Genomic DNA, 12,784 nt, shown 5'->3' on the forward strand with positions numbered 1-12,784 from the left:
GACAGTGTTCGTTAAGAGAGTGCATTTAGTCAGGGTTATATAGTACTAGTACCCTGTTATATACATCCAGTCTTTACTGTGCATTGTTATATCTATTAAGTGTATAGCTATACATAGTACTACTCTGTATTGCTAGTCCAGTGAAGTTTTATTGCATGTCATAATTTCTGCATTGTACAATGTGACTTTGTGTGTGTGCATATAGCTGCTGTGTGACCTCCATTTCGTATATCTCACTCAGATTTCTATCCCTATATTCTATAACCTGAGGGGGCTAAGTGCGTCAGGTTTATCATTTAATATAGGTATTTCACAGGATATACTCAGTGTGTATTTTTCTCTGTGATTTTTAGTCACCATATACCTCTTGAATTCCCTGTTTGTGCTGATACACTACTCACGGGGTTCTTGTCAGGTATTGTGCTGCTGATATAGGGGGTAATTCCAAGTTGATCGCAGCTGTGAATTTTTTAGCAGTTGGGCAAAACCATGTGCACTGCAGGGGAGACAGATATAACATGTGCAGAAAAAGTTAGATTTGGGTGGGTTATTTTATTTCTGTGCAGGGTAAATACTGGCTGCTTTATTTTTACACTGCAAATTAGATTGCAGATTGAACACACCACACCCAAATCTAACTCTCTCTGCACATGTTAAATCTGCCTCCCCCTGCAGTGCACTTGGTTTTGCCCAACTGCTAACAAAATTCCTGCTGCGATCAACTTGGAATTATCCCCATTGTACTGTGTTGCCTTGCATTGAGCTTTCGGATATGTTAGCTACAAAGGGCAACACTGCTGGGGCTGATCCCACATTGTGTGGTGGTGATGCTGCAGACACATTTGAGGAAAACATAGCAGCTGAGGGTTCAGATTCTGGGGGATACTTACCCCCAAGTGGGACTGTAGCAACGGGGGTTCAAGATGACCCACCTTGGGCTACCTTCTCCACGCTATTGAATACGCCGGTAACTAGACTAACGACCCCTATGGGACCTCCTGTGCTGGTACCACTGCTTATGGTTCCTGCGGTTAACCCGCCATGGGCAGATCAACTGCCCGCTCAGTTACAGCAATTGAACCAATCACTGACTACTCAGAAGGCTAACCCTCACCCGCCTAAAACCAAGGGGTCCTCTAAGCAGGCTATTACTTCCTCACAATCCACCAACGTCCCAGACACCTCGTCTGATGAGCATGGCGTTTATACTGACCCTGATGCTTCTGATGGGGAAGCTGTTTCACATGTGGATGTCCCTTACTTGTTGGAGGCTATCAGGTTCATTCTTCAAATTACTGATGAACAGGAGCCTGATGCTGCCCCTAAGAAACCGGACAGGTTTAAACGTCAGAAAGTGGTTAACCAAGTTTTACCTCATTCTGACCATTTAGTTGATATATGTCAGGAGTCCTGGGAAAATCCAGGAAAGAAATTCACGCCTCACAAGAAGATGCTGGCTCGCTACCCCCTCGCAGCAGAGCTAAGTAAACATTGTGAAACACCCCGCCAGTGGATTCGCAGGTGGCGCAGCTGGTGGTTTCCTCAGCTCTGCCTGTAACTACTGTCATGTCTCTGAAAGAACCGACGGATAAGCGTGTGGAGGGTTGTTTAAAGGCAATTTACACCCTTACTGGTGCTGCGTATAGGCCCACCATTGCAGCGACATGGGCTGTAGAGGCTGTTGAAGCGTGGGCTCAAGAGCTGGAGGCGGAGTTACCTTCCAACGCTTCTGATCATGCTAGACAATGTTTGTCATATATTGTCACAGCGTCTCATTTATATTAAGGAGGCGGCTTCTGATGCCGGTATTCTGGTGGCCAAGGCTTCTACTACGTCCATTTTGGCTCGCTGGATTCTCTGGTTACGGTCCTGGTCTGTGGATCTGGACTCTAAGAAAACCCTGGAGGTACTCCCTTTTAAGGGAGACATTCTTTTCGGAGAAGACCTCAACAAAACAGTAGCTGACTTAAGGTCCATACACACGGAGCGATATAGCTGAGCGATTTTGACTATATAGTCAAAATCGCTCAGAAAGTTAGTGCATATCGCTCTGTGTGTACACAGCCAGCGATAGCAATGCGCGTCCCCGCCAGGTCGCTATCGCTGCTAAAAAATAGACTGTGCAGGCAAGTCCATTTTGGCTAGGTCGCTGGAAAAGAAAAAGCATCCCCTTGCTTAAATGAGTTAGCCAAAATCGCCCATAGCCAAAATCGCTGGTAAAGTTAGTCAAAATCGCTGGAAAAGTTAGTCAAAATCTCCTACTGCCAGTTCAAGGGAAAACGCTCAGTCAAAATCTCTCATAGTTAAAATCTCTCCGTCTGTATTCACCTTTAGCTTCTGCTAAAACAGCATGTCTACCTAGTACTGCTCCTTCGGTGCCGAAGGCTAAGAGTACTCCCTTAGGCTCCTTTCGTCCTCCAGGGAAAGCAAAAAGTCAGGTGTACCCGAAACAGGTTCGCACTTCCAAACCCAAACGGGCCTGCCTGCTTCCAAAACTGACAAGCCTGCTGCATGATGGGGCGGGCCTCCCTCTGGGGGATCCCAGGGTGTGGGGCCGACTTCTAGGTTTTACCCAGGAATGGTTGAAGACCACTTCCGATGCCTGGGTACGGGAAGTCGTCACTCGAGGTTACGCCGTATCCTTCAAGAATCGCCCCCCTCATCGATTTTGCCTGACATGCATCCCTTCGGATCAGTTGAAGGCAAAAATTCTTTATTCGGTGGTACAGTCCCTCCTGAACACAGGAGTGGTAGTACAGGTGCCCCTGGCTCACCGCTGTTCCTAGTCCCGAAACCGAATGGGTCTTCCCGGCCCATTCTCAACCTCAAGTCCTTGAACAAATTTGTGAGGGTCTCCCAAGTTTCGTATGGAAACTCTTCGCTCTATTCTGGCCTTGGAACCTGGTCTCCCTGGATATGGTCTCCCTGGACATAAAGGATGCTTACCTGCATATTCCCATTGCAGTGTCGCATCAGCAATACCTGAGGTTTGCGGTTGGTAACCTCCATTACCAATTTCGGGCGTTACCTTTTGGTTTGACCACGGCTCCGCAAGTTTTCACCAAGGTCATGGCGGTAATGACGGCTGTACTCCGCCGTCAAGGGGTCAGGATCCTACTGTACCTGGACGACTTGTTGATTCCCCAGAATTTCTCCTACGCCATCTGTATCTGACTATCCAGTTTCTGCAAGCCCACGGGTGGCTCATCAACTGGAAGAAATCTTCCCTGGTCCCTGCTCAGATCATGGTGCACCTGGGGGCGTTGTTGGACACTCACAACCAGCGGTTGTTCTTGTCTCAGGAGAAAGTGCTGAAGCTTCAGTACAGGATTCAATGCTTCCTATCTCATCCGCAACTGTCGATACATTCGGCAATGTAATTGCTAGGTCTCATGGTGGCGACTTTCGACATGGTGGAGTACGCTCAATTCCGTTCCCACCCTCTGCAGAAGCTAATTCTTGCCAAGTGTGATGGCCTGCCTCACCGAATCAGGTCTCAAATGATTTCCTTGTTTCCGGAGGTCCGTCGGTCACTGAGCTGGTGGCTTCTGGACCAACGATTGAGCAGGGGTCGTCCCTTCTGGATCTCCAACTGGGTTCTTCTGACGACTGATGCCAGTCTGAGAGGTTTGGGCGCTGTGCTGGAGCAACACTCCCTTCAGGGTCGGTGAACCAAGGAGGAGTCTCTCCTCCCGATAAACATTCTGGAACTGCGGGCGGTATTCAATGCTCTGAACTTGGACCAGCATTTAATACAGAACAGACCTGTTCAAGTACAGTCGGACAACGCCACCACGGTGGCGTACATCAATCAAGGTGGCACTCAAAGCCGCACGGCAATGAGGGAAGTATCACAAATTCTTCAGCGGGCGGAACGCCATCTGCCAGCCATATCCGCAGTGTTCATTCCGGGGGTCCTAAACTGGGAAGCAGACTTTCTCATTCATCAGGACGTACATGCCGGAGAGTGGCGCCTCCATCCAGAAGTGTTTCAACTCCTCGTTGACAGGTGGGGCCTTCCAGATGTGGACCTGATGGCGTCTCGACACAATCACAAGGTTCCGGTTTTCGGAGCGAGAACAAGGGATCATCAATCACCGTTCGTGGACGCACTAGCAATTCCATGGAACTTTTGGCTGCCATACGTGTTCCCTCCGTTGTCACTCCTGCCCAGAGTAATAAGGAAGTTCAAGCAAGATGGAGGAATCCTACTTCTGATCGCTCCCGCATGGCCCAGACGACATTGGTTCTCAGACCTTCTGGGTCTCTCGATAAAGCGTCCTCTTCTACTTCCACAGCGCCCAGATCTCCTCGTTCAGGACCCCTGTGTATATCAGGATTTAGCCCGGTTGGCTTTGACGGTGTAGCTCTTTAAGCTTCCGTTTTGAGGGCCAAAGGATTTTCTAAGGCGGTCATTCAAACCATGTTGAAGGCCCAGAAACCGGCTTCTGCTCTTATTTACCAAAGGGTCTGGAATTCTTACTTGGCTTGGTGCGCATCTAACAATCATGACGCTTGCAAGTTTAGTACGGCCAAAATTTTGGCTTTTCTACAACAGGGCCTTGACTTGTCCTTCGTCTGGCCTCCATCAAGGTTCATATTTCTGCCTTGTCGGTTTGGTTACAGAGAAAAATTGCGAATTTTCCTGATGTACATACGTTCACTCCGGGTGTGTTGCAGATTCAACCTCCCTATATCCCGCCTGTGGCCCCTTGGGACTTGTCGGTGGTTATGGAGGCGTTGCAAAGGTCTCCATTTGAGCCTCTTGAATCTGCAGACCTTAAGTTTTCTCTTAAGGTATTGTTTCTGCTGGCTATTGCCTCTGCTAGAAGGGTGTCGGATTTGGGTGCCTTGTCTTGTAGGTCACCATATCTGATTTTTCACCGTGATCGGGCGGTTCTTAGAACACGTCCCGGGTATTTACCTAAGGTGGTGTCTTCTTTCCACCTTAATCAGGAGATTGTGGTTCCGGCCTTTGCATCTCCTGAATTGTCTTCCAAAGAGCGGTATTTGGATGTGGTACAGGCTCTCCATATCTACATGAAGAGAACTGCCTCCATCAGGAAGTCGGATTCTCTCTTTGTTCTGTTTTGGTTTTCACAAATGTGGCTGTCCTGCTCATAAGCAGATCCTGGCCAGATGGATTAGAATGGTGATTGCACATGCTTATGTATAGGCTGGCCTTCCAGCTCCTGCTACCATAAAGGCCCATTCTACTCGGTTGGTTGGACCTTCTTGGGCGTCCCGCCGTGGTGCGACCCTTGAACAATTGTGCAAGGTGGCTACGTGGTCCTCGGTGAACACGTTCATAAGGTTCTATGCCTTCGATTCTTCTGCCTCCCAGGATGCTTCCTTTGGACGCCAGGTTCTTGTGCCCGCTACAGTGCGTCCCCTCCCATAAGGAACTGCTTTAGGACATCCCCAATGTCATTCCCTGTGGAGCCCAGTGTACCCCGCAGCAGAAAACGAGATTTATGGTAAGAACTTACCGTTGTTAAATCTCTTTCTGCGAGGTACACTGGACTCCACAGGGCGCCCACCCTGACGCACTTAGCTTGTTTGGGTTGGTATGGCATTAGCCACTGACACTTTCTCCTGTCGTGAGAATGTGGTGTATGTGGCTACTAACAGTTGTCGTCTCTTTTGCCTGCTGCTGCATTGGACTGGTTAACAAAAACTGAGCTCTTGTGCACGGAGGCGGGGTTATAGAGGAGGCAGCGCTAGGCATTCTGGGAAGAAGGTCAAAGCTTTGAGCCTGTTGGTGCCTCGGATCAAGATCCTACTCTACACCCCAATGTCATTCCCTGTGGAGCCCAGTGTACCTCCCAGAAAGAGATTTAACAACAGTAAGTTCTTACCATAAATATTGTTTTGTATGGAGGCAATTAACCTACCAGTATATTTTTGGATTGTGGGAGGAAACAAGAGTACCCGGAGGAAACCCATGCAAGCACAGGGAGAATAAACCACTTGTATCAAATATCTATAATTATATAGATGGTCAGCTTGCAAACAGGGTCTCTTACCTTCTTTGTCTGTCTGTCAAGACCAATTCTTCCTTGATTGCTGTGCTTTTTCCCAAAACTATAAAGCACTGTCACTGTAGCCCTATAAGTGTTAGTGTTGAGCAGTACGGATGGTGTTAAGCACCCCATATACTAGAACGATAATGCCTGATTTCATCCAATTTTGGCAATATATCTGGTGAAATCAGGCATTTTGGATGTGTTACCGATCCGATGCGCGTTCCCGTGAGGGTCGGATCGGCTACCCTACATAGTTAGTGCTGCACTCGTGATATGTCGGTTCCCGCAGGCATGGCTGGGATCGCATAGGATATATCGCATGCAAAATGTACCATATCGTATCGTGGGGAGAGTTCAAGGGAAATCGCCTCCGACTTCATCCTCAGACTTATCGTTGTAGTGTATGGGGCACTTAACGGTTAGCATTACTGCCTCACAGCACTGAGGTCAATGGTTCGTTTCCTACCATGGCCCTAACTGTGCGGAGTTTGTATATTCTCCCCGTGGGTTTCCTCTGTGTTCTCTGGTTTCCTCCCACAATCCAAAAATATACTGGTAGATTAATTGGCTCCCAACAAAATTAACCCTAGTGAATGTGTCTGTGTGTACATGTGATAGGGAATATAGATTGTAAACTCCACTGGGGCAGGGACTGATGTGAATGGACAAGTATTCTCTGTAAAGTGCTGCAGAATATGTGTGCGCTATATAAATAACTGGTAATAAATAAATAATCGTGCTAGTAAGGCTGCTTGCAGAGTTTACCGTTTAGCCATTTTTTCTATCTTATTGTTTATCTCCTCCCCCACCTTAATCTAATTGATGCATTATAACCCACCGGGGTCCCGGTGCTTAGGATGCCAGGGGTCAGAATACAGACAGCGGCATCCTGACGCACAGGATCCCGACACCTGTAAGGTAAGTATACCAACCATCCACTGACCCCCTCCCTCCATGACCCTAACCCTCTCCTCCCTAACCCTTCCTCCCTAACATTTCCTCCCTGACCCTAACCCTCCCTTCCCTCAGCCTGATCCTATCCCCTCTGCCCCCTGCAGCCTAACCCTCCCCTCCCTGCCCGCAGCCTAACCCTATTCCTATCCCCTTCAGCATAACCCTAACCCTCCCCGTTGGTGCCTAAACCTAACCACCCCTATCCGTAGCCTAAACCTAACACTCTCATCCCCGCATCCTAACCCTAATCCACCCTGGTGTTGGCTAACCGTAACCCTCCATTCCCGCAGCCTAAACCTAACCTTCTTCCTGCCGCCTGTAGCCTAACCCTAACTGCTCCCCCACAGCTTTAGCAACCTTCCTGGAGTCTGTGTATTTGATAAGCCCTGCCCCCCCTTCATTCATCTGATCATCCCCTTCACATAAACACCATGCTCTGCCCCCTATTACTGGTGGATCGCCCACCTCCTGTTGCTCTCTGGTGATTGGCTGCAATATCTATCACATCAGATTTCCTCTTCTTTACTCTGCTCATTTGGTTTAAACCAAATGTTGTTGTTTTTGTTGTTTTAAACCACTCTGGTATTTTTCATTATGCTGTGACGTCTTAAAAAAAATTCTATTTGGAATCCCCCTGGTATTTTTACGGGTCACTTTTCGCTCATTCAGCTCGCCATTCCCAGGGGGTGCGAGCTGAAATGCCAGCGCTGGCAGCCAGTCGTGCCCGAAAGGAGCAACAATTGCCGTCTACTGGCTGCCGGCAAGAGAAACAATTACCGTAAATATCGCTCATAATGTTAGAATATATTAAAACATGGTTGATCAAGGTTTCTAATACATAGCAATGTTTCACAGTATTAATATGATTACCAGGATTCCATTTAAAAAAAAAAAAACATTAATGCAAAGAAAAAAAAAATTGGTTTGAATAAAATTATTCCCCCCCCCCCCGAAAATGTTTTTCTTTCAGCCCAGTGTTTTTAGCCTTTATTTAAGTTGTGGCTTCATATAACACAGATTTAAGGAGAATGTTTTAAGTTAACCATTCACATCAGTCTCTGTCCCTTCAGCTTTGTCCGACATTCGCGGATGTGTGGTTATGGGCATTAACATATTGATGCTGTTCTGTATTTCATTGCAGTATTTGTTTATCTGATTGACTGCTCTATTTGCTCCCAGAGAATCTGACTAGGCAAGATAAATCTGCAAATAGATTTTTGTTATTATTATTATTATTGAAATGTAGCTAATGAAAAGCAGATGTATAATTTGTGCTATCACATACTGTACAGTTTAAAGACAAAAACCCTAAAACTCAAACGTCGTTATTATTTAAATGGTATTCCACCTAGATTGTCACCGTACTTAAACCATCTCATTTTTGGAGACCTTTTCTTGGCTGAGGATAAGTTAGAAGTTGCCTAATTGCCAGGCTCACTGAGGTAGAAGTTCTGCTCTTTAATATATTCTTTTGTTTTTTTATATAGTCTTTTTACGAAGATGTTGGTGAAAGTGAGTTTCTCCATTACATCTGCCTTTCATACTATCACCTGGCTGTAGCTCTGTCTCTCTAATCTCCGTCTCCTCTGGGTGCCCACGGACAAGTAACAGGCAGATAAAGCAGGAGTAGTGCAGTTGTTAATGTATAGAAGAATGGACTCCATGTCAGCTCATTAATTAAATTATATAGTTTATGGTGAAATAGAACACCTTCTGGTTATACTCTCTGGCCTGGATCACTTGGCGTAAGGGTTGAATCTCTTGCATTCTGCATTTGTCACTTTGTCGCCCAAACTAGGGACCTTATTCAGAGATGGACGCAGATCGTTACATCTGCAGCAAGATCTGCGTCCGTCTCCCGACATGCTGTGGTGCCGCCTCACGACATACGCAATTTAATTGTGGACGCATCGATTTGTGGTTGAGCCCTACCTGCGCAGCCCGGCTGCGCTGTCAGGTGGTTCGGCGTCTGCTGCGTGCCTCCCCAAAAACGCTGCTGACATTCCCCCATATGGCCTGCAACGCCATGTCGACGCCCCCCGCCCCCGGGGATGAGAGAAGAATTCCCGACAATTGCTGGTAACTAGCAGCTGAATTGAATAGCGTCGGGAGCTAATTCCCGGCGCTATTCTTTAGTTGCCGTATAGAATTGACCCCACTGGGGTCGATTCAATTCGGCAACTTATGAATAGAGCCGGGAATTAGCTCCCGACGCTATTCAATTCAGCTGCTAGTTACCCGCAATTGTCGGGAATTCTTCTCTCATCCCCGGGGGATGAGAGAAGAAACCCGACAAAAGTGCTGCCTCGCGGCCGGCGCGAGGCTGATTCTGTCGGGAATCAGCCTCGCGCCGGGGAGTTAAGTCGGAGAATGCCCGTTCTCCCGACAATTCAACCTGTTTAGTCGGCGAGAACGGGCCATCGCCGACTTAACTGGAGCTGAATTGAATAGCGTCGGGTGCTAATTCCCGGCGCTATTCATAAGTTGCCGAAATGAATCGACCCCAATGTAACTCCAAGTCAATCACACTTCTGTGAAATCAAACTGTCCACTTAGGAAGCAAAACACTGATTGACAATAAAGTTCATATGCTGTTGTGCAAATGGAATAGACAACAGGTGGAAATTATAGGCAATTAGCAAGACACCCCCAATAAAGGAGTTGTTCTGCAGGTGGTGACCACAGACCACTTCTCAGCTCCTATGCTTTCTGGCTGATGTTTTGGTCACTTTTGAAAGCTGGCGGTGCTTTCACTCTAGTGGTAGCATGAGATGGAGTCTACAACCCACACAAGTGGCTCAGGTAGTGCAGCTCATCCAGGATGGCACATTAATGCGAGCTGTGGCAAGAAGGTTTGCTGTGTCTGTCAGCGTAGTGTCCAGAGCATGGAGGCGCTACCAGGAGACAGGCCAGTACATCAGGAGACGTGGAGGAGGCCGTAGGAGGGCAACAACCCAGCAGCAGGACCGCTACCTCCGCCTTTGTGCAAGGAGGAACAGGAGGAGCACTGCCAGAGCCCTGCAAAATGACCTCCAGCAAGCCACAAATGTGCATGTGTCTACTCAAACTATCAGAAACAGACTCCATGAGGGTGGTATGAGGGCCCGACGTCCACAGGTGGGGGTTGTGCTTACAGCCCAACACCGTGCAGGACGTTTGGCATTTGCCAGAGAACACCAAGATTGGCAAATTCGCCACTGGTGCCCTGTGCTCTTCACAGATGAAAGCAGGTTCTCACTGAGCACGTGGCAGACGTAACAGAGTCTGGAGACGCCAAGGAGAAATGTTCTGCTGCCTGCAACATCCTCCAGCATGACCGATTTGGCAGTGGGTCAGTAATGGTGTGGGGTGGCATTTCTTTGGGGGGCCGCACAGCCCTCCATGTGCTCGCCAGAGGTAGCCTGACTGCCGTTAGGTACCGAGATGAGATCTTCAGGCCCCTTGTGAGACCATATGCTGGTGCGGTTGGCCCTGGGTTCCTCCTAATGCAAGACAATGCTAGACCTCATGTGGCTGGAGTGTGTCAGCAGTTCCTGCAAGACAAAGGTATTGATGCTATGGACTGGGCCGCCCGTTCCCCAGACCTGAATCCAATTGAGCACATCTGGGACATCATGTCTCGCTCCATCCACCAACGCCACGTTGCACCACAGACTGTCCAGGAGTTGGCGGATGCTTTAGTCCAGGTCTGGGAGGAGATCCCTCAGGAGACCATCCGCCACCTCATCAGGAGCATGCCCAGGCGTTGTAGGGAGGTCATACAGGCACGTGGAGGCCACACACACTACTGAGCCTCATTTTGACTTGTTTTAAGGACATTACATCAAAGTTGGATCAGCCTGTAGTGTGTTTTTCCACTTTAATTTTGTTTTGAGTGTGACTCCAAATCCAGACCTCCGTGGGTTAATAAATTTGATTTCCATTGATCATTTTTGTGTGATCTTCAGATGCATGTCCATGTGTTGTAGAATTCAGGAGCATTTTGGTATTAGTCTGCATAATTGTAAAGAGCAATGGAATAGGTTGGTGCTATGTAAGTACTGTAAATAATTATGGCAATAATTTTTTGTTGTTGTGTCCCTCAGGTTGCTGACTTACGCTTGCCGGAACTTCAGAAACTGATGCTTGCTGTCACACTGTGAACTGGAGAGAAGAAACTAGGAAGGGCCGTGTCAGCGGGTGAGTGGTAAAACTGTTTTAGGCGAGGTAGCTTGTTTCTGTATTAGCAATGATTTATTGGTCAGGTGAATATGTTATTGCTGTGCAAGTGTTTGGTTAACGAAGGCTCATAACATAGTCTTAAGATGTTGTTGGCATGCCACATGTGATCTGTGTAATATTTATTAATACACGTAACAGGTGTGTCAGTAGCAACTTTAATTACAAGATTGTAGCAACATAGGATTGCTGCTCTTTGCTTCAGTTATGTAGATGTAGTCACTTGAAGGGAATGAGTAAGCCTCCATACAAAGCACCTTTCTGTGACGTCCTTTCACTCATCAAGTTGATGATAGGGACCGCGTTTGTTTAATGCTGGTCCCAATTCTTACTCCCACAGGTAATGCACGTGTGAGGTATGTGTTCATCTGTGTGACGAGAATAAGGACAGATGTACTATGCCTTGTAGAGAGATAAAATGAAGAGAGATAAAGTTCCACAAACAACGTACAGGTTTCTTCTCATACATCTTTGCTGCAGTCATGTCAAACAGACCCTCTTGGCACTTGATAAATCTATGTGCGACTGAGTCTCTGAATCTGCAGAGAATGCGCTACAATGTGTTATTTTCCTATACAGGTTCTGATCTGCTCCTATAGAGACTCAGTCGCACAATATACAAGTTTCATATCTCAAATAAATCAGCACAGCCTCCATGTGGGTCCTAGTCGCATTGTTTTGAGACTAAGACGCGTTTTTTGCAAAAAAAAAGATGCCCGATGTTAGCAGAGTTGCGCGGGACCTGACTGCTCATCCATGCCAGGCATCTCGTGCTGCATGGCGTATTGAGGCTAGATGTATGAGGAGGTATCTGTATGTATTCTTTGTAATAAAAGCCTGCATATCATGTTCTTTCAGCTCAGATATTCCAGTGCGTGGAGCTGTAATGACAGCCTTATTGCGCACTGCTCACCTGCTGTTTTGATTTCTTGGGATAATTTGCGCTGATGTTTAATATCGGGGAAACCATTTTTTTCCCAGAACGTGAAAATGTCCGATTTGACAGACGAAACGCGTTTGGAAATTAGACTGAGAATTTAAACTCTGCAGCTGAGCGGAACATAATCACTTGTCAATCTTTCTTATTAAAGCTCTGTATGTATTTTCCATAGATTGTACATCTATTTTGGAAACCTCTTGCCCTTTATTACTGTTGCAGGTCTTTATCAGTAGAACCCGCAGGTCACAGAAACATTGGAAAATAATACATAATGAGGCTGATTCAATTGTTATTACCCACTGCTGCCACTAGGGGCGCAAAATGGAGTAATTCAATTGTTGCTCCGTTAAGCTGCCTGGTAGCTGCCTTTTATTCTCGCAGCCTCCTTAGGTTTGAGAACAAATGTGCTCTAAATTGGCACTTTGGGCGTCCGAAGCTGGACTGTAGATGGGTTTAGCCATTTTACACAGTTAAACCATATCTGTTTGGGTGCGACATGCGCGATAAGCATAGGCGCCTATACAACAATTAAATTATGATGATTGTTTGGTCGTCCCGTTTAGACGTGATAATTAGACGCCCCAAATAATTGAATCGGCTCCAATGATTTTTGGGGGTTTGCAGGCAAGTCATACTGTCACTTATG

General features: G+C 47.1%; 1 protein-coding gene across 9 annotated transcripts in view; it reads left to right on the plus strand.

Annotated features, from left to right (window-relative positions):
* The window catches only part of ERBIN (erbb2 interacting protein), a 369,988-nt gene that overhangs the window by 80,801 nt on the left and 276,403 nt on the right, over positions 1-12,784 (plus strand). For 8 of the 9 annotated variants that reach the window (XM_063963251.1, XM_063963289.1, XM_063963271.1 and 5 more), the window contains one exon: positions 11,066-11,159. The exons of the other annotated variant lie outside the window; for it this stretch is intronic. The gene's annotated coding sequence lies outside the window, so the exon portion shown is untranslated. The remainder of the gene's footprint in view (positions 1-11,065; positions 11,160-12,784) is intronic. 9 annotated transcript variants of the gene reach the window in all.

The sequence above is a fragment of the Pseudophryne corroboree genome, chromosome 1 (genome assembly GCF_028390025.1).
Source record: "Pseudophryne corroboree isolate aPseCor3 chromosome 1, aPseCor3.hap2, whole genome shotgun sequence".
In the NCBI taxonomy this organism is placed as follows: Eukaryota; Metazoa; Chordata; class Amphibia; order Anura; family Myobatrachidae; genus Pseudophryne; species Pseudophryne corroboree.